Source organism: Protopterus annectens, chromosome 8.part1 (genome assembly GCF_019279795.1).
Source record: "Protopterus annectens isolate FY-2018-M chromosome 8.part1, PAN1.0, whole genome shotgun sequence".
NCBI lineage: Eukaryota > Metazoa > Chordata > Ceratodontiformes > Protopteridae > Protopterus > Protopterus annectens.
Genome location: NC_056742.1, coordinates 346,305,324 through 346,327,823, shown reverse-complemented (window position 1 = coordinate 346,327,823; position 22,500 = coordinate 346,305,324).

Sequence of the window (22,500 nt, the reverse complement as noted above, 5' to 3'; positions counted from 1 at the left end):
ATTGCCACCATGAGCAGCCAGATCATGCCAGCCAGCCTAACAGAACACACAAAAACCTAACTACCAGCACTGTAAACAGTTTAAGTGAACCTAGTATATTAATAGATTGCATTGCTGACAATTGCACATCTTTTCCTTCATAAGGACTCGAGCTTACATTCCACAACCTAAAATTTCATTAGCAATTATTGATGACTGTGTCACTTAATTATAATGTAATAGTGATTCCCTAATGTAAGAATGTCTAGTGGCTGTCAGTGTAGCTATTTTACAGTGCAGGTACAGAACCACTGCAAACAGTCTCTGGGATTCTGATATATTTTTGACACTAGTGCAAAATGGTTAATACAGGACTGCCAGTTAGCACAACAGTAAGAATTTCTGATTCCAAGACAAGGTAAAGCAGTTCTGAAGAACATCTCATTAACTACCACCATGTCTCTGAATCAAACACAGCGCTGTCAGGCCTGACCACAGTAAAGTTCTCCAAACAAGCCTACCCATCTCAGTTGCACAAGCACCTCCCAACACATACTCGCACAGACACACACACACCCACATCCACAAGAAAGTTCCTACAGATAATCTCACATTCACAGAACCACTCACAAAGCTTCATATATACATACATACACACACACACACACACACACACACACACAGCTCCACAATAATAACCTGTTGTTGTGGTGGTAAAACCCATGAGCATTTCATAGGGGTGAATAGGTGTATACCATCAAAAAGCAGTGTACACTTTCTCCAGCTTGCAAAAAAAAAAGAAAGAAATAAATTCAGCTAAACTAAGTTATTCTAGGCCAGTGATATTTCCAGGGGTATGCACATGGCTAATCTATATTAGTTATACTCCGAGACTGCTGCATTTGCATGTGCTTTCCCGAGTGACTGCACTTTATAACGCTACAGCTGGTGCCTGTGTACAAGAACAGCAGCAGACTCATTTATGTATTGGACAGGTATGAGAAAACCTTTAAAAGTTAAGGCTTCTGCTGTGTAGTAAGTCTTTCTGAATCTCAGAAATTATTTTTGCAAGGATCTGTACCCCTTCACACCCCCCCCAAAGGGCTTTAATTTCATTCCCTCCCACAGAGCTTAATTAGATTAAAAACACTATTGAATTGAAACTATTTTGTAGGAAAATGAACCTGAATCACATTATGAAAGTACTAAGTTGCACTGAAATTGATGAAAAGTTTCTTCAACCCTCTCCTTAATTCCATGATTCTGGCATTTGAAAAAAAAAAAAAAAACGTCAGCAGGAGATTAGAAAGCTTCTGGAAATCTCCACAGAGGAGATTATAAAATTTAACAAACAGATAATTGTCTTGATAGAAATTTATGCTAACAAAAAACACAGCAATGAGTCAGCAAGGGCAGGCGGATAGTTTAAACATGCAGGATCATGTTTGCTCTATTGCTATTTTGTTAAAACATGCCTCTTTTTTCAAGGAAATATTGCTGTATGATGTTAGCAATGCATACAAACAGTAAGCAATCTCTTTGAGAAATTACAGTTCAATAGGATTCTTTTAGAATTATATATTTTTGACAGTGGAAAATGCTGCTTTAGTAATTTTTTGAAATATCAAAAATTCATAGATCCATTGGCAACCCTCGTCTCAGACCAAAATTAAGTGACAAAGATAACCAAACACAACCTGTAATCATATTCACCACTCACTGAAAAAGCACAAAAGGCTAAATTGCTCTTACTTAATGGACTCCTGGAACCTACAAGAAATCCTTGGGAGAAGTAGACTTTGAAGAAAACTTCTGATTTATCACCTGAAACATCAGTGACTTACATACAAGTAATTCCATAAAGTGAAAGCATGGAAAAGCATTGTGAAAATAGAAATTATTTGTGAAATGTTACCTATCCTACATATGAATAATTTCTTTGGATTCAATAAATTATATAATCAGATTTGTGGAGTGCCAGTAGCCCCTACTTAGAGCTGAGTGCTTGGGAGATAAAAAACATTTATAATAGTTCTTATTGGGGTTTTATCAGATTTTATCTCAGATACATTTACAATTTGTTTTTCATTTTGTATGGGGACGTATATACCCTTAAATTTTTTATTATTTGCATTTTTTTTCTGGGATAATCCACTGGGCCTAGGAGTGCCCATTTTCAGTGGAGGCCCAGGGAGAAAAGCTCCACATATTACATATACATTGATGAGATAAAGTTACATAACTGTTAACAGATTCAATTTACTAGTAAGCAACATTATACAAAATACAAAAATAATTATTTACATCCAGGTACTACTATATATACATGTTGATATAGAATTAGAATTAGGCTTTCTTTCTTTAAATTTCATCTGAGGATGCATAACACTGCGAGGGAGAAGAGTTAAATTAAGTGAAGACAGATATTTCAAAGTGTTAAAAAGTTGTTAGAAGAATTATTACAGCATGTACAGAACCATAGTTTGGAGAGGTATTCTTGCAGAGACTTCTTCAAAATGGTGTGGCTGGAAGTGGTTCTGATTGTGGTGGGTAAGGAGTTCCACACCTTGGCTATAGCAACAGAGTAAATAGCTTGGCCAGCTGTAAAGCTGAGTAATTCTACTTTTAGAAGACATTTATTTTCTGATTGTCAGTATCTAGTGGGGTTGTAGGGGGACATTAGTGAGGCTAGGGATGGACAATCTTCTGGTTTAATTATGGATTTATGTGCAGTGGTAAGCTCTAGGTAAGTCAGGAAGTGAGGTAGTTCAAGCCAATTGAGTTTTTGAAGGGATATACAGTAATGAGAGGTATGTGTAGCATTGTTGGCAAACTTTGCTACTTTATTGTAACAAGATTCAAGTTTGTTTCTTTAGAGAGTGTTGAATGCCTGTGAGCAGGGGGGCACCACAGAGTACAGATGGTAAAAAAAAAGAGGATGCTGTTTTTTTTTGGCTGAGTGGTTGAGGTTAAGTTGTGTGTCTGGAAAGCAGACCCAACTTTTGGTGGGTCTTTCTAATGTTGTTTAGGATATGAAGGTCAAAGGAGAGATTTTCATTGATAGCAATTCCAAGGAGTTTAGTGTGGGGCACTACTTTGATGACAGTGCTGTTCTGAGACTGAATAGTGAATTCTGACCTGTTTATGGCGGTGGATCATTTAGGGCCGAACAGAGGGAGTTTGGTTTTGCTAGCATAAGTGATTGTTGTTCATCCATGTTTCTGTGGATGAAAAGATTTTAGTTAGATTTTGGAGTTCACTGGTGGAGTAGGCAGAGCAGATGATGGTGGAATCATCTGTGTATTGAATAAGTGAGGTGGTTTGGGACAGGGAAGAGTGGAAGTCATTAACAAATATGCTGAAAAGTAGAGGCCCAAATATAGAGCTTTGGGGAACTCCTGTTATCGGGAGATAAGGCGAGAAGTATTGGTCCCATTTTGTTGCTTGTTGTCTATTTGTAGGGTAGTTAGAGAACCAATCTAAGGTAGGGGGTGAGATTCCTAGGTCAAACAGTTGTATAATAAATAAATAATAATTAGCATTACCACTCCAGTAGTTGCTCTCTATACAAATATTATCTTATAAATGTATATTTGCTCTAGTTTTTCTTCGACTGACTGCACTTTTGTCATTTAGTCTTAGCATAACATCAGTGTTACTTCACTAATTACTTGTATTTTTCATTCCCTTTTAGTTATATGTAAGGAAACTGTAACACTAACTATGTAATGAAATTGTATTATGCCCATGAAACTATTCGCCCCAGGCTTCCACTCAATGAGATTTATGCCCTGCTGGACTTTTCTGGTAATCAAATATAAAACAAATAAATGTCAATACCTGTGAGAGTTGTTAATCCTTTTGTTTATGGAAAACAAGGAAATTCAAAGTTGATTTGCAGGCTATAAAAAAGATAAGAATGCTTTGTACAAACACTCCATGACATGTATGAATTGTAAAAAGCTTTTAAATGTTATGCCTGACCGGGTTAAAAATGGTCATTTCATAGGAGATGTGAACATCTTACTTGAAATTAAGGAACTGTCTTGGCAGCTTAGGTTAAAGACAAACATAAGACCAGAGTTAAATGACAGTTTGAAGTTTATTACAAAGAATACACTTGCAAAATTATTAATACTGCTTACTGATATATGTTATAATGTGACTAAAATCTGAGCTATAAACAGGTGTGATTTTAATGATTAGTCATTCTTAAGAAGTCTTAACAATAAAAGATAAGTGTCAAACACCTTGTGGTTCCAATGAAAAAATACCATAATTTCATTATTTCTAAGCCTTTGGAGCCCAGTTTAATATTGTAGCATCTGCGGCTTAGTGCCTGTTAAAGAAAGCCACAATCAATCTGCACTTATGGTGGAACATTGGTATTTTATATGGTAACTGAAAATAATCTAATGCCTTTTAAGACAGAATTGTACAACACTATTACAGACTTCAACATTATGAATATTCTGACTGACTAACTAGCATACTGTAAAACTGTTTCTTTTCTCAAACACTTCTGTAAAACTTTACCAAATTTCAACATGTTAACATTTTAACATCATCCTTTTGAAAGACTGTCTATAGGACCTCACAAACCTTATGATGCAGAGTTTGATTACAATGAAAATTATAAAAAAAAAATTATCTAAAACAATTATTTTCAGAATTACGAATTTAGATTTAAAATGGTGAACATTTCTTAAGAGCATTTATAAAGTTTAACATTTTATGCAAAATTTGCAAAAAGTTATCCAGAGGATTTATTACATAAGTAGCTATCTTGACTGTCTTTGCACATTTCTATCCCAAAAGATCATTTCTGAATGGGAGCATTATTCCACACAGAGTCTGAGACTCCATGCTAAACACCTATTAAAATACAAATTCTCAATTTGTCCTAAACTATTATTAGCTGCCAAAGTAATGATTTCTTGCTTAATATAGTGAGCATTTGCAAGCAGATACTAAAGTTAAACTTTACACCATACTTAGAGAAATATCTTTGCAACATCATGGTATAGCCTCTGAGATCAATATTCTGAAAGCCTATCCTGAAATATTACTGAATGACACATTTCTGAGTCTTTAATTTTTTTATTTTACATTTGTTTACCGGGAAAGTCCGACTTGGAACAAAGCCTATTTTCAGTGGAGGCCCAGGGAGAAAAACTCCAGACGCATGTCTTTGTGACGTGGGAGGAAGCCTGAGCATCCAGAGGAAACCCACATGAATGCAGGGAGGATATGCAGACTCCACAAAGAAGGTACCCCAGCCAAGAATCGAACCGGAGAACCTCTTGCTATGAGGTGACAAGGCTACCTCTGCACCACTGCACCATTGTATTTAATCTGACAGCGAACACCTTTTAATAACTTTAATGAAATTCAGAAATGATTTACACCAAATATGCAAAATACCATCTGTGGTACTTAGTCTTATAAAAAGCTAAGCTATCTTTACACATTATTTGCAAAGGAAATTACATTTTGCACAAGAACTGCTAAGCCATATTGTGCATTGATACTTAAGTGTTTATATAATAGCTACACGAGATGAGTATTTTGAAAGTTTTACTATAAAATATTACCATCTACAACAATAATGTCTCTAACTTTAATAGTATGGATATTTCATCTTGACTTTATTAAACCAACACTTTTACAAAACATTTTTAAAATTACTTCTACGGAATCTTATCTCAAAAAGATGTACTGTATATAAATCCCTGTCACTTCAGACAGTCATTGCTTGTTCCCTAGGGTGACCCACCCACCATTACCTCCCAAATTCTAGCCAAATGGCCTCCCACAATATTCTGTGTTTTCTTAAATCAATGGTAACCTCCCAAAACTTTATCAATAACATTAAATTAGCTCTTATTAACTGCAAAAACTAAGGCTCTGATCTCAAGCCACAATTTTCCCTCTACATAACGGGGAATGGATATACCATCCTGTCAGCATACTGAAGTTTGGTGACTTATATTTGATGTCATGCATGTATTATAAAACTCTATGTTCTCAGAACGTTAGTATGCCAGACATTTTTTGTTTCAGGTGCTTTGTAATGGCATCTCTTAAGAGACTAAGTCAGATATGATATTTTATTACAGATTCCCATCTGATCCTTACAGCTGCAGGCTTACCAGTCTCACCAGTATTCAAGTTAATGTTATGGACCATACCTTAACAAAACTATTCAGAAAGATCCAGGTGACTTGACTTCTCTTTGTTCTTGATCAGTATAGATGTATCAGGTGAAGGTCATGTCTTCTGAATTCTGTGTTGTTGTTGAAGATGTGATGATAACAATGGATGAATGACTAACCTTACATGTGCCATACTTGGATCTTGCTGAGGTTTTTGATACTATTTCCCTTAAAGAATTGTGGACACATTGGAAAAATTCAGAAAGTGAATCAATGGTTTTATACTACAGGACAGTAAGTTACAGTAAAACCTATATCAGAACATAAGCATTGAGGCATGTCATTGCGTCTCTTAAAGAACATTGTTCTTTGAAAGCAAAGTAAACACATGTACGTATGTGTGAACATATTAATTTGTTTATTTAGTAGATCATTTAAATGATTACAAAATAAGCACTTAAACATATCAAAACAAATATGTATGTATGTATCTGTGAACATTAATTTAGTGTATAATTTAAATTACAAAATACACATTTAAACAGATCAAAAATAGAAGTTATGTCCTTACCATAACGTTCCATGTGGAGTGTTCATCTCGCCTTTGTTCTTACACCTTGGTTCAGAGCCGATCCTCGGCTCCGTGTCGGCCGCTTGGCAAAGCTCTGCATCGAGAAGAAGCTCGAGACCAACCTAACTCCCACAATCCCCCTCTACCATTACCTCAGATCTAGTTTGCAAGCAAACCAGCAGAGAACAGAAGAGAGCATAACACATTCATGCCAAACAAGAATAAACCTATTTACATAGCACAACAACTGCTCAAGGCAGAAGCAGGAGAAACAAACCAGGCACCTAAACTGGACGTTCTTCCTGAGGGTGGGAGGGTGGGAATGTAAGAACAAAGGCGAGATGAACACTCCACATGGAACGTTATGGTAAGGACATAACTTCTATATGTGAGAGTGTTCAATCTCGCCGTTTGTTCTTACACCTGGGTAGCGTCCCTAGCTCCATGTTCCTGAGGAACTCAGGGGAGAACATTCCTGAGCACAGTGGAACCAAAGGTTGCCCTGTCCCTAGAAATCCTGTCTACTTTGTAATGAGAAATGAAGGTATGTGGTTTAGACCAAGTGGCAGCCGCACAAATAGTGTCTAACGGCAGGCGAGCTGCATGAGCCAAGGATGTAGATACTGATCTTGTAGAGTGCCCTTTGGGCTTGACAGGTAAAGTTTGCTGAGAGGCAGTATAAACAAAAATAATACAATCAGAAAGCCATTTGGACAGGGTTCGTTTTGTAACTGCCATACCTTGCTTGCTGTCTGAGAAGGCTACAAAGACCTGGTCTGTTTTTCTGTGATCCTTTGTTCTGTCCAAGTAAAATCTCAGTTGTCTATGAACATCTAACTTGTGTAACATATATTCCAACTTATTGGAGTGGTTCTTGAAAAAGGTGGGTAGTTCAATGGACTGATTAATATTATTAACGGAGCAAACTTTGGGAAGAAAGGATGGATTAGTGCGAAGAGAAACTCTGTCAGGGTGAAAAATCAAATAAGGATGTTTAACTGAAAGAGCTTGAAGCTCCGATACCTGCCTGGCCGATGTGATAGCCACCAGAAAAAGGGTCTTCCATGACAAAAACTTCAAAGGACAGGAAGAGGCTGGTTCAAAAGGTGGTAGCATCAGCTGTGACAAAAGAAGGTTTAAGTTCCAAGGTGAAGTAGGACTTCTAACTGGTGGTCTAATATGGAAAGATCCTTTTAGAAAGGCCTTACAAAGTCTGTGAGACATAATAGGAGCCCCACTTTCTCCCACATGAAAATTTGATATGGCAGCTAATTGCACTCTCAAAGTGGCAGGAGAAGCCCCTTGGTGGAACAATTCGGTTAGAAACTCCAAGACCTTATTCAGAGGAGCTATTAAGGGATCCAATTGTTGTGTAGTTGCCCAGTGCACAAAACGCTTCCATTTACTAGTGTAAATCTTTGTAGTGGAAGCTTTATGAGAAGCCACCAGGATATTTTGAACTGCAGGAGATAGAAGATCAGACCTGGCTAAGAAGGGAAGCGGAGCAGCCAAGCTGCTAGTCTGAGGGAGAGAAGCGACGGGTGGAGAGCCCCTGACGAGTGGGTCAGTAGATCCGGCTCTGGGTCCAGGATCCAGGATTCCCGCATTTGGTGTGCTAGAAGAAAGGGAAACCATATTTGACGAGGCCAGAATGAGGCAATGAGGATAATTGTCCTTTGCAGGTTGCTGGCTTTCTGTAGAAATTTTGAAATCAGGGGAACAGGAGGAAAAGCGTACAGGAGACCCGGGGGCCAATCGTAAACCAGAGCATCCTTGGGACTTCCCTGGAGGGTAATAGGGCAAAATAGCTTCTGCATTTGGCGTTCATTGGAGGCATAAACAGATCGCAGGAAGGCTGGCCCCACTTGCGAAAAATTTCCTTCGCAACTGACTGTTTGAGGGACCACTCGTGAGGTAACAGGATGGCTCTGCTCAACCTGTCCGCTATGACGTTGGATAACCCCGGGATGTGCGTTGCTATCAGAAAGCGACCCATGGACTCTGCCCATTGCCAGATTCTCATGGCCTCTCTGCATAGTTGGTAAGACTTGGTTCCCCCTTGCTTGTTTATGTACCAGACTACAGACATGTTGTCCGTCTGGACTGCAATTGTCCCTAGAGGAAGAAGGGGAGCAAAGTGTTGCAATGCTAGAAACACTGCCCTCAACTCTAGAACATTGATGTGCAGATTGCATTCCAAATTGGTCCATTCGCCTTGGACTGTCTGTCCCTGAAAGATGCCCCCCCACCCTATCAGGGAAGCGTCCCTGGTCACCGTTGCTGTCGGAGTGGGCAGCACAAATGGTCTTCCGTTGGAGAGATTGCAAGTCCGGAGCCACCAAGCCAGGTGTGATTTGCATATGTTTGTGATGTGGATTTCGTATGTCAGAGGTAACTTTTGGAATGACCATTGTGCAAACAGTAGCCATTGAAGAACTCTCATGTGCAGTCTTCCCAAGGGTATCGCAATGAGAGAAGCTGCCATGAGACCCAAAACCTTCAGAACCAGTTTCGCTGGGGACTTTCTGGATGAAAGAAGAAGAGATATATGGTGTTGTAGGGAGGCTATCCTTTCTGGGGGAAGCCTCAGAATTAAACAACGCGTATCCAATTCTGCTCCTATGAATGAGATATGCTGTGATGGCTGTAGTAAAGATTTTTCGAAATTTATGGAAATTCCGAGATGAACACAAAGTTGTAGTGTGTAATCCCTGGCCTGAATCAGTCGACGCTTGGTGGTGGCAGAAAGGAGCCAGTCGTCCAGATACGGAAACACCTGGAATCCCAGGCGTCTCAAGTGAGACGCTACCACTGCCATACATTTGGTGAAAACCCTGGGGGCTGAGGTCAGACCAAAGGGCAGGGCTCGAAACTGAAAGTGACTGGCTCCCAGCCGGAAGCGCAAGTGATCCCTGGATGCCCTGGCCATTTTGATGTGGTAGTAAGCGTCCTTTAGATCTATTGAGCACATCCAGTCGTCCTTCTGTAAGAATGGAAGGATCGATTGAAGTGTGACCATCCGGAACTTTTCTTTCTTGATGAAGGTATTGAGTTTGCTTAGGTCCAGAATTGGCCTCCAGTCCCCTGTCTTTTTTGGAACTAAAAAGAACCTTGAGTAAGTTCCGAATCCTCTTTGGTCCGCTGGGACTGGTTGGATGACTCTTTTTTTTCTAGCAGCTTTGAAATTTCTGTAGCTGCAGGACCTCACAGATGGGGCGGCACATCTGGGAGTCTTTTCTGTGGAAATGGGGGCAATAGGAAGGGAATTTTGTAGCCTCTGGTAACAACGCTTTTTACCCAATTGTCTGATGTAAGATTTTGCCAGGCCTGAGGGTATAAAGCTAAGTGACCCCCGATTGCCTCCAGAGCAGGACAGTTGGGCCTCCTCTCAGGAGTGCTGGAAAGGTTTCCCGGGGAGTGTATCCCTGTCACCTTGGTTTTGCGGACCCCCTCTGCCGCCAGGGTGACGTCTTCCACCTCTGCCCCCTCCTCTGCCTCTGGAGGGGGTATCACCCTGTGCGCCTGGGAAAGAACCCTGGGGTTTTCGAAACCACATTTTCCCACCACGCTGCCCTTTGGGGTACGGTCTGGATGGGGTGGAAAAACGGACTCCGACAGCAGACAGAGTCTTTCCCTCTTGCTCACACCGGGTAAGGGTCTCCTTTACTTTGGGGCCAAAGAGAGTGGCACCATCAAATGGGGTGTTAGTAAAGGAAGACTTGAAAGCTTCCACAAATGAACATAAGCGCATCCAGGATTGCCTACAAAGAGCAATCGCTGAAGCTGCTGCCCTACTCAATCCTTCGGCTGCGTATGAGATCAGCCTCATGGACGAGTTTACAATAGATGTAAGGGTATTAAGATGTGCTGTAACTTTCTCCGAGACAGCAGCATCTGTAGTACCCTGGAGGGTATCTCCCAACTCTTTGATTAGATCCCTCTGTAGCCGTGTGAAATGGGTCAAATAGTTCAGGGATCGCATAGAAAAAGCCGCTGAACTAAAAATGTGCTTCCCATATCTGTCCATAGTCCTAGAATCTCTGTTAGGCGGATGGACAGATGAGGAAGATTCAGACATCTCCTTTTTCATGGCCGCTGCCACCACCATAGCGTCCACTGGCACTCCCTTTGTCAGATAAGCCTTATCTTGGGGGGCAGTAATATATTTGTTAGGCTTTCTAGGAACTGGCTCCACCGTGTCAGGTGTCTCCCACGCCCTTCGAGCAATCAGCTCCATCAACTCATCGAAGGGCGGAGTGACCCAGGAGGAGGAAGGGTGAGCACCGAATGCCTTCAGCAAGACTGACTCATCCTCAGAAGGGGGGAGGGACTGCCAATCACCTCTCTGCTTTAGGATCTCCAGGATGTCAGAAAAGGAGACATCCTCTGAGGGTGACTTTGGGGACCCTTCTGACTCATCTAAGTCAGTGTCCGATGTCAATGATTATTGTGGAGAATCTAAGTGTCTCCTCTTACACAATCTTTTCCTCGGAACTTCCTCGAGGGGGGGCATCCGAAGAAGCCTCCGAGGAAGAGGGGGCACCCTCTAGGGGTGGCTGAGACACTGGTGCTCGGCGCTTAGATGTAGCCGTGGGTGCAGAGGAGGATAACGGCCCTTTATGGGAAGGAGAAGCTGTTTCTGCTGAAGTGGTTGTCTGAACAGACAACACCTTCCTCATGAGTTCGGAGGCCCCCAGGTCCCGAGTCGAGGCATCCCCTGGTTCCGAAGAAGGAGGAATTCCCGAGACAGGCACCGAAGGCATCGACCCCGAGGATGGAGCCGAGTCGATCCGAGCCGAGGCCCCAAGAGGGAGTGTCGGAACCGAAACATCGGTCCGACTCTCAGTCCCAGACCCAAGGATGGATCTTCGGCCCTGAGACTCCAGAACTGGATCCGACGGAGTCGAGGTGAACGGTACCAACCGAGAAAAAGACGGTTCCGGCACCGAGGGATCCACAATCAACAGGTCAGCCTCTCCCGGCTCCGAAGACTGGATAGGCCTCAGAGGAGGAACAGGTGGAGATAAGGGAAGGCCTTCAAGTCTCAACACCAACTGGGAGGAGACAGAGATAAGTTTGGACAAGGCTGTATTCTCCATCAATTTCTGCACCACGCGGTCTACATCGGTGTCGGAGAGGGGCCTGGAAGAACGCGTCGAAGGAATCGAAGACGGAGCCGACCTCAAAAGTGCAGGAGGAAGCTCCGTCACCGGTTCCAAGACTCGAGGCTCAGTAACTGACAACAGTTCAACACTCGGCCCCGAAGTCTGTGGAACCGGTGATCGAACTTTGAATGAAGAGCTCGGAGCCTATGACTTGGGCTCCGACGTCTTTGATTCCTTCGAGGATTTAGATGCCTGGTCTGATGCATCCAGAGCCTCTTGGAATGCAGGCTTCAAAAGGCCCCTATCCATAAGTTTCCTGCGCCTATCTGTCATGACCCTCCCACTGAAAGAATGACAGATGGAGCAGTCTTCTTGCAGATGGAGAGGGCCAAGACAGTAGACGCAGGAACTATGATTGTCTGTGACAGACATCTTCTGTCCACATTGGCACCGTTTGAAGCCTGATTTAGCCTTTTCTGACATGTTTACAAATTCCAATCCAGAAAACAGTGAAAAGCCAGTAGTAAATGTCTAATCCGGTAAAGAAAGTCAAAGCCAGTAATATTTAGTCAAATCCTGTTATAAAGTCACATCCAATAGATAACTCCAGAAAGTTAGGGTGGGGTAGGCCCCGAGGGAATAACTGAAAGAAGTATAGAAAATTTATATATGGAACCAAAAAACCCTCGATACACTACTCACGCACACACACAGTCAATCCTTAGAGTTTGTATACAAAAAACAATGAAAAAAGTATAAGAAATAATCAATCTTAGCTTTGAGGTGGTCCGAGCTCATCAAACTGATGCGAACGTTGAGCGACAAACTAGATCTGAGGTAATGGCAGAGGGGGATTGTGGGAGTTAGGTTGGTCTCGAGCTTCTTCTCGATGCAGAGCTTTGCCAAGCGGCCGACACGGAGCCGAGGATCGGCTCCGAACCCAGGTGTAAGAACAAACGGCGAGATTGAACACTCTCACATCAAATAAGCAAGTTAAATAGAAGATTTAAAAAAGAAAGAAATAAGGCAAAAGATCAATAAATTGCAATTAAGATAAATTAGTAAATGCAAAAATAGAAATACCACTCCTAAGCAAATTTTGAAAGACCCTGATACACGGATAGTATTTTAGGGACCTCCTTAAACAGGGCCCTCTGAACTGCTTGCCTAAATCATGAAAGAACTATTTCCATTCGACCAGAGAAAGTCAATTCTTAAACTGCTAGATGTTTTAAGAGGACAGATCCTCAGAACACCTTGCAGTCCCTCATCTGCTGACCTTAAAGCTCTAACTAGGAAATAGGGCACCATTATTTTTTAAAATAAACAGGACCTGGATCGTGTACAGTCTAAGAGATACGAATGAAAATCTTTAAAACAGATGTCAGATGTCTGACTGGCAGCCAGTGCAAATCCCTTAACGAAAATGTTATATGACTTGATCAAGGATCTCTAACCAGCAGACTTGTTACAGAATTTTAGACCAGTTGCAGTCACTTCAGCTTGCTATTAGAAGCCTAACCTAAAACACACTGCAGTACTCTGAGTGGGTATCATGATATGGATCATGGTAAAAAGATCTGGTGATAGAATGAGGTCCCAGATCTGGACAATATTCTTCGGTAGAAATGCAATGCCTTTGCAATAGCCAAGAGTTACCTCTATAATGTGAACATGTTATCAAGAATCATTCCTAGGTCATATATTTTCAATTCCTATATATGCTTATTATCAATAACAAGGAAACAAAGGGGAGAAAGATGTGATGGATGGATTATGACATGAACCAACATCACCCTAGTATTAGCCAGCCTGAGCTTAATTCAGCTCCCTGGTATTTGATGAAGAATTGATCCCAATGTTTAAGAGTGGTGAAGGAGCAGTAAAGCTGAATCAACACAAGTCGAATAATGAATACATGTACCTTGTAGGACCCTCCGTAATCCATATTTACACCGTGAACAATGGTGCTAAGATAAAGTTCTGTGACCCCCCCCCATAGTATCAAATGGATATCAAAGAAATTAATCCCGAAGATGACCTACTGTGATTGGTTCAAAAGATAAGATGCAAGCATGTCAAACATGGTTCAAGGAAGAGTACAATACAATCTGAGATACCTGATGAGAATATGGTCCACAGTATCAAATGTCACCAAGAATATCAGGATAAAATTGGAGATACCTGCTGAGCTCATCGTCAAGATGTTACTTGTAACTCAAATAAGGGTTATCTCAATGCTGTGATTAGATCTAAAGTGAAACTAACATAGTTAAAAGAGGTCTTGGGATTTCAAACTGGAATACATCTCTGTGCATTCTACTTTCTCAAACTCTATACCTATATAAAGAAAGTTAGAGACACGATGATAATTTTAAAGCATTTCCATATCTACAGTTAGATTCTTGAGAATAGGTGTTATCAAGATATCTTTTAGTACAGGCAGCATGGTATTCATAGTCATTACACATAAGCACAGTGGGCAGGTGCATGGGCTGTGAACAAGTGTATCTTAGGTACAACTGAGAGACAGTAGCTATATATACGTGCAGCTGGTAGAACCAGTTTGAGAAATGTTTTTGAAAATGAGGGAATAATGATACCTGAATAATGAATATTTAAAAAAATCTATGACTATCTTGTGTAACTAAGGGTCTCTTCCCACCATTATGTAAGTCACTGTCATTTTTGATTTACAACTTTGCCTTGCATAGATGGTTTATAGAAATGTAATCTTTGCCTTTTCTATCTACTTTGCAATTTACAAACATAGCTATACCCCAGTGTGAGGTGCTCATTTCAAGCACACCAAAATCCAGTGCTAGAAACAATGCTTGTTGGCCTAGAAGCAGGAATTAATGGGCATGATTACAGTGGACAGGGGTATAATATGGGATTTGTTAAGTCTGCATGCCTTACTAATGGGAACTGGGGGAATGCACAAACTTCCTATACCTGTGGATGCCAAGATTTGTATAGCCTTCACTATTCTTGCAATGGGAATGTTTCAGAGATGAACTGGGAATACACTGTGTATCCCACAAGTGTCTTCCTCAAGGATAATTCAGCAGTTACTCAACATACTATTAGTGCAAGTGGATCAACGTATCTATTTCCCAATGACTCCAACAAGACCAAGCCAGTACCATGTATGCCTTCTACGGAATGGCACACATTTCTGATGTGCTTGGTGTGATTGATTGATTACATCCATGTTGCTATAAGGGCTCCATCTGGACCATAGGCTGAGGATTATTTGAATAGGAAGGGGTACCATTTTATCAACTCCCAGCTAGTTTGTGACGAACAGAGGAGCATCAACAGTGTTTTGGTCCCTCATTCTGAAAGTGTCCATGATTTTTCTGTTTGGCATACAAGCTTGCTATACCTCTTCTTCGTCCTGCATGGTATAATTATTCATGGTTACCTAGTTAGTAAGATCAAACAAATCTAATACTGATATCCATACTTAAATCGGTATCCACAGAGTAGCATAGGTAGTACTGAGTAATCATCCTATTTTCTTGTTCCTTTGTTTTTCAGCTGATGCTTGTTACCAATCTATAACCCAAGGGAGCTTTTAAACAGTGTTTTAACACTGCCTTGTCCCAGACAAAGATAGTCACTAAACAAGTAAGTGGCTTGTTCAAAGCCTGTTTCTGTTACCTGGACAGTTTGGGGGAGGGGGGGTGGTCTTCAGCACAAGACTGTTATTGTGTGCAGAATGTTCTTCTCCTGTTGCATTCTGCACAACCTGATCATTCATTAGGCTGGTGTGCAGCTGCAAAAGCCAATCACCAATAGTGGTAGTGTAGCTCTATCTTTTGTCCCACTAGTGGCAATGGACACAGTGCTCAACTAATAGCAGTATCACAACAACCCCTCTGGTATGCTCATGCACTGTATATAGGTGTGCAGGTAAAGAGGCAGTGTCTAGTCCACAGCTGAGACATGACATTCACTAAATAACCCTGAGACATTACACTCCAATATTATTTGTAGGTTATACAAAGTGGTGCATGGTCAACTTACACTGTGCAGACATTTTCCTTACATCATAAACAAAAGTTTGTTTTCAAAAGGTACTGACCTTCATCATTTGTACAATGGACAGTGGCACAAGTGTTAGTTATACTGACATACTTTGAAGTGTAGGAGAGCATGTGTTATTTTGGAAGGTTTCATGCACAATATCCCCTAAAGATAGTAAGGGTGATCATCTTAAAGATGGGGATCAAGTGCTGGCATGTAAGCTTGATGAGTTGCTCCAATAACAGGATTTACTGGATGAGAGTAACCTATTGACTTTAACAGTACTGTGGGACATAGAGCCTGAGTAAGAGGTTTCACCACCAAGGCTTGACTGCCTTCTTCTGGGTGCTCACATGAATACCTGAAGTATTTTCTTGGGATATAAATGGTGTCTGGCTTACTCATCCACCACATATGTAGACAGTACATATTCCATATCCAGCTGTGTCTGCACTGTGCATCTACTAAGTCCTTTGTAGTATGTAGATGAAGGCTGACATGGATATCATGTGTGTAACAATACTGCACATGAGGATCATCATGGTATTGTCCTTGGCCTCCACAATTTTGTACTGTTCAGTTTTATCACATATATCCTGTAGCACTCTAACCATCAATATTTGACTCTCAGTGGCAGTAGCCTGGGTCTGAGCTATGTCATGGCACATCTACTGCTGGATAGACAAGGCCTTGCATGAAGTTTGTCTTTGCCTGATACCCCGGGTGCACAGATGTCAATGTTGATACTGCTAATTCTGAAAAGGTAGTATTTTCATCAAGGGGTTCAGGCTATGACAGGAACTAGACTTTTGGGCTATGTGGTGCACTCCCCTCCCTTGTAATGTGAGCCTGTGTCACTGCCTACAGAGTTATCTACCTGATATGCTGAAGGGAGCCTTCCCAGTATACTTTGTGACTGCCTGCAACTCTCCTGAGGCTGTGCCATGAAAACAAGGGTTAAGCCATCATTGCCATCAATCATTCTGCTCTCAACATCAGCTTGCTGTGGTGATTGTTTCTGGTGCTGACCATGTGAATAAATATATCAAGATGTGGTGGCACATGTAACAGTTACATATTTTTTTTTAAAGATATGATATCCACATTTACCGTGCAGTGTCGGCAGGGTTTGTGGTACACCATATGTTGCTGCAGTACCTGATGAGGAAACATGTAAGAGTTAGGTGTACACATGCACTATGCCAAGTACATCTAAATTAGAAAAGCCAACTAAACACTTATCTTCTACAGTGCTTGACTGTAGATGTTGTAATTCTCTGAAAGTACTAGACCACCTCAAATGATTCCCACAGCATCATCATGTCAGTTAAAGTGATTTCCCACTGTAACAAGAAGGTACTTCTCACCAGTGGTAAAGGGTCGACTGTGGAAGAGCCACCGCCAGTATTACTATGGGAAAATGCATTCTATATAGCCTTTGCTACGGCATACACAGCTCTCAACCTTACATTGCCAGAATGTGGAATAAATTGCCAAAATGTAGAACACATACTAACAGGTTACTCACAACTTCCCTTATGACATTTACAGGATGGTTAAAATGTGTTATTTTTTCTTGAAAAAAAAAAGATAAATTAATTTGATTCAGTATTATTTAGCATAGGTATCCACTAAACACTTCTTAAACTGACTGCATCATAGACCCATTCAGTGCTGGAATATGGACTTTAAGGTTCAAATTGTGAACATTCCTCATAATGAGGTACGCTTGACAGATTTGATGGCACATCCCACCATATCATTAGCTCTCTTCCTCTTACAGCATGTCTCAGTCGCTACTTGATTTCATGCCTTCTCTCTGCCTGTTTAGGCTACCCTTTTTCAAAAAGACATTTTCATACATTTTCAGTTGCAGCCATGATTCGATTCTTCTCAGTACTGAAGTTGTCCCTCCTGTGTCTTGATCCCTGCTGCTTCAACATTTTTGTAACCTTAAAATCATTCATTGCAAAGAATTACACCTTCTTAATTTATGTAACTTCAATCAGTTCTGGGTCATGCATTACAAACTTTAATAAAAGAGCAAGAAAAGCACAGTGAAGTATGACTTCTGTTTTTTCTTTCATTTGCACTACTGTCTGCGTTATGCATTCATCTCCTGCAGTATGTGTGAGGCTGTGTATAGTGAAATGTAATTTTATGAAGGTTTGCTGTCAGGGTATGGGTAAAGTAATTATTTGCTATGTATTTCAATCTTCAGTTACAGGAAGATTGCCTGTAGTGTGGTCCTGAGCGTGCACATCGCCAGGGACCAGTGCCTGCAGTAAGCCACAGTACTTACAAATCCCAAATATTTGCAGGTAGATGCATAGCACCAGTGCAATATTTCCTACCTTACCAGTAAATCTGGGGATAATCGTGAAGCTTTCATACTGAAATCTACTGCTAACCAAAGAACTTTGGAAACAACTTGCTTCAAAAGAAAAATTGCCAAAGACTCCAAAGAAAACCACAAGGCATTCTTTAGCTATGTGTTAATCAGAAGAGTTCCCCCTGCACGAAAGGCAATTGCACAGCTTCAGTAATGTAGAATCCAAAATCCAAAGAGTAAGCCAGCAAACTGTGAGACTGAAATCAAATATTTATTCAGTAATGCAATGCACAAACAAACCGGTTTTGGCTGGTACACAACACAGCCTTCCTCATTGCAAATCAAATCCATTTCAAGTAGTCTTTTATATATGCACTTAATTGAATCAAGTATGTGGTTGGGTAATCAAAATTGTTCATTTAATCCAGGTGGAAATAAACCACCCAGTTTAACAATCCATTTTTTCTCCTTTGTATCAAGAATGGAATGCCAACCCGCTTTGTGGGATTTATTCCCTTTCATATCTATAACCATGAAACTGAACTTGGCAGATGAATGTTTTATGGAAAGTTTATATAGAGCACTGCTTGTTTTTTTTATTTTTCATGTCACTGGTATGTTCAGAAATTCTCTGTCTTAATGGTCGTGAAGTTTGTCCTATGTAGAAGGAGCCACAGCTGCATGTAGCTAAATATATTAACCATTCGCTACTGCAATTGGCAAAAAAGTTGATGATATAAACTGTGCCACAATTCTTACTTGTAAATTGTTTGGACTTAAAGACCTTATTGCAGTGAGTGCAATGTCCATATGGGTAGCATCCTGTGAGCACCTCACCCGTTATTGTGGTTTGTACTTCCTGAATTGGTGTCCTGGAGTGTGAATGTTTTTAATGGTTAAAGTGTGAAGCTAGATTTCTGCCCTTACGGAATGAAAAATAACATCTTTCTGGTAGAGCATTAGTTAAGTTGTGATCACTCTGTAGAATATTCCAGCGTCTTTGTACACTGTTGATTAACAAATCAGAATTCCTACTATCGGTAGTCACTAGCCTAATAGGTGATGATCTATGCTGCTTGCATTGTTTATACATCAAAAGGTCTTCTCTCTTGAGTGTATTAGCCTAACTGCTAGCCTGCAAGCATGTCCCATATGATATCCCCTGTCCGTGAATCTGTGAGTCAGATTCTGTCTGTATTCCTGAAAAGGTAGAATCCTTAGAGCAAATACGTCTCATTCTAATGTATTGGGATTTGGGGATGTTTTTGGCTATATGGGGTGGATGAAAGCTGGATGCATGGAGGAGGGTGTTGTATTGGAGATAGTTCTGGAAAACTTCAATACACAGTGTGTTATCTGATTTTCTGGAAATGGAAACATCAAGAAAAGTAATGATGTTCGCGTCAAAGTTGACCATGAAATGTAAACCCCATTTGTTTTCATTTAAGTAATCAATGAATTCAGACAAATATTCCACATCCAACCGCCATACCATCCAGCAATCATCCAAATAATGCCTCCACATGTCAATCTCTGTCAGGTACAGATTATGACCTGCATCGTAGATAAGTTGTTCTTCAATAAAGGCCATAAATAGGTCAGCATAGATGGGGGCAAAGGATGCCCCCATGGCCGTCCCCTTGATTTGTCAATAACATGTGTCCTGATAGAAAAAGACATTATTGGTTAGGACATGCTCTGTCAGGCCTAATAAAAAGGTATTGAATCCTGGCTGATACAATTCAGATTTATGCACCCAGTATTCAAGGGCTTCTAAGCCAGCAGCATGAGGGATGTTTGGGTAAAGGGCACTAGCATCTGGAGTGCACATCAACCATTCGGGTTCAAGTTGGGTGCCTGAAATCATTTTCAGAAATTCTGTAGTGCCTTGTATGTGTGAACGAACCCACCACAACAAAGGTTTAAGTTGTTTAGTAAGAAATAATAACAATGGTTCAGTGATAGAGCCTCTCCCAGACACAACTGTTCTCCCAGGTGGTTTAACGGGGTCCTTGTGTATTTTAGGCAAGAAATAAATACATTGACTCATGGGATCTTTAATAGTGAGATGTTGCATAACCTTGTCACTAATACCTTCTTCCTTAGCTAATAATAGGAATTTGTCTGTTTTTTTAACCTAAAGGTGGGGTCCAGGGGCATTTCCAAATAATACCATCTGTCTTGAAGTTGTCTTTTGGCTTCTGAATCATACTGAAGCCAATTCATTACCACTACAGCCCCACCTTTATCAGCAGAAAAAATGACAATGTCTTTGTTATTTTGTAGTTCAAATAATGCTTCCCTTTCGATCTTTGAGAGATTATTTCATTTATAAGTAATACAGTCAAGAGAGAAGACCTTTTGATATATAAACAATGCAAGCAGCATAGATCGTCACCTATTAGGCTAGTGACTACCTATGGTAGAAATTCTGATTTGTTAATCAACAGTGTACAAAGACACTGGAATATTCTACAGAGTGATCACAACCTAACTAATGTTCTATCAGAAAGATATTTTTCATTTTGTAAGGTCAGAAATCTAGCTTCACACTTTAGCCATTACAAACATTCACACTCCAGGACATCAATTCAGGAAGTACAAACCACAATAATGGGTGAGGTGCTGAGGTGCTCACAGGATGCTACCCATGTGGGGATTGCACTCACTGCAATAAGGTCTTTAAGTCCAAACAATTTACAAGTAAGAATTGTGGCACAGTTTATATCAACTCTTTTGCCAGTTGCAGTAACAAATGGTTAATATATTTAGCTACATGCAGCTGTGGCTCCTTCTACATAGGACAAACTTTACGACTATTAATGAGAATTTATGAACATACCAGTGACATGAAGAATAAACAAACAAGCAGTGCTCTATATAAACATTCCATAAAACATTCATCTACCAAGTTCAGTTTCATGGTTTTAGATATCATGAAAGGGAATAAATCCAACAAAGCGGGGTGGCATTCCATTCTTGATACAAAGGAGAAAAAATTGATTGTTAAACTGGGTGGTTTATTCCCACCTGGATTAAATGAACAATTTTGATTACCCAATCACATACTTGATTTAATTAAGTGCATGTATAAAAGACTACTTGAAATGGATTTGATTTACACTGAGGAAGGCTGTGTTGTGTACCAGCCAAAACCGGTTTGTTTGTGCATTGCATTACTGAATAAATATTTGATTTCAGTCTCACAGTTTGCTGGCTTACTCTTTGGATTGTGGATTCTTTAGCTATGTCAAAAATCTAAGTGGCAATGCTGAGATCTGCTAGGAGTTAGTGCAGAATGGCACAAAATACACTGAGTCGACTGATATCGCCAACATCCTGGCAGACAGGTTCAGCGCAAACTTCACCGCCATCTCACCCCCAAAAGGGCCCATAACCATACTAGAAGAATGTAGAACTCCTGAAATCACAGACACTCAGGTTAAAACAGCCCTCTCCAAAGCCAAAAACACAACATCAATGGGACCGGACGGTGTACCAGGCTGCATCCTACACGAGCTCAAAAACGAACTAACCCCTCACCTAAACACACTGTTTATAGTCAGCCTCTCCACAGGTTACGTACCCATACAGTGGTGCACAGCAATGGTTATTCTGCTCCACAAAGGTGAAGCCACAACAGACCCCAGGAAGTATTGCCCTATAAGCCTGACTAACTTGGTCTGAAAGGCTATGGAGTGCATCATCATGGAACTCATTAACAGAGATATTGGGAACCTCCAAACACTGGATCCTACCCAGTTCGGCTTTGTTAAGGGCAGATCATGCCTCCTAAACCTGGTGGACATCTTTGAGACAATTACCAAGGCTATAAATGAGGGAAAGGTAGTACACACAGCCTACCTAGACCTCGCAAAGGCTTTTGACACCATTCCCCATTCTGGTATTATAGACAAGATCACCAGCCTGAACATAAACACATACGTCACAAGATGGGTTTCCAACTGGCTCATGGACAAAACCCACATGGTAAGAGTTGTGGCAGCTAAGTCTGACTCTAAACCGGTTACAAGTGGCATTCAACAGGGCTCAGTCCCAGGACCCCTCCTGTTCAGCATATACTTCTCAGAGGTACAGGCAAGCACAGGAGGACTGTGACTGACCAAGTTCACAGACGACTGCAAACTAGGGGCTATAACTGACTCTCCGGCTGACACAGATATCCTCCAAAAGGGTCTCACTGAGATGGATACCTGGTGTCAAAATCATGGCCTCAAGCTAAATGCCAAAAAGTGCATAGTCATCCCCTTTGGAAAAAACAAAGTACCCACAAACTACAACATAGGTGGCAGTCCCCTAAATAGG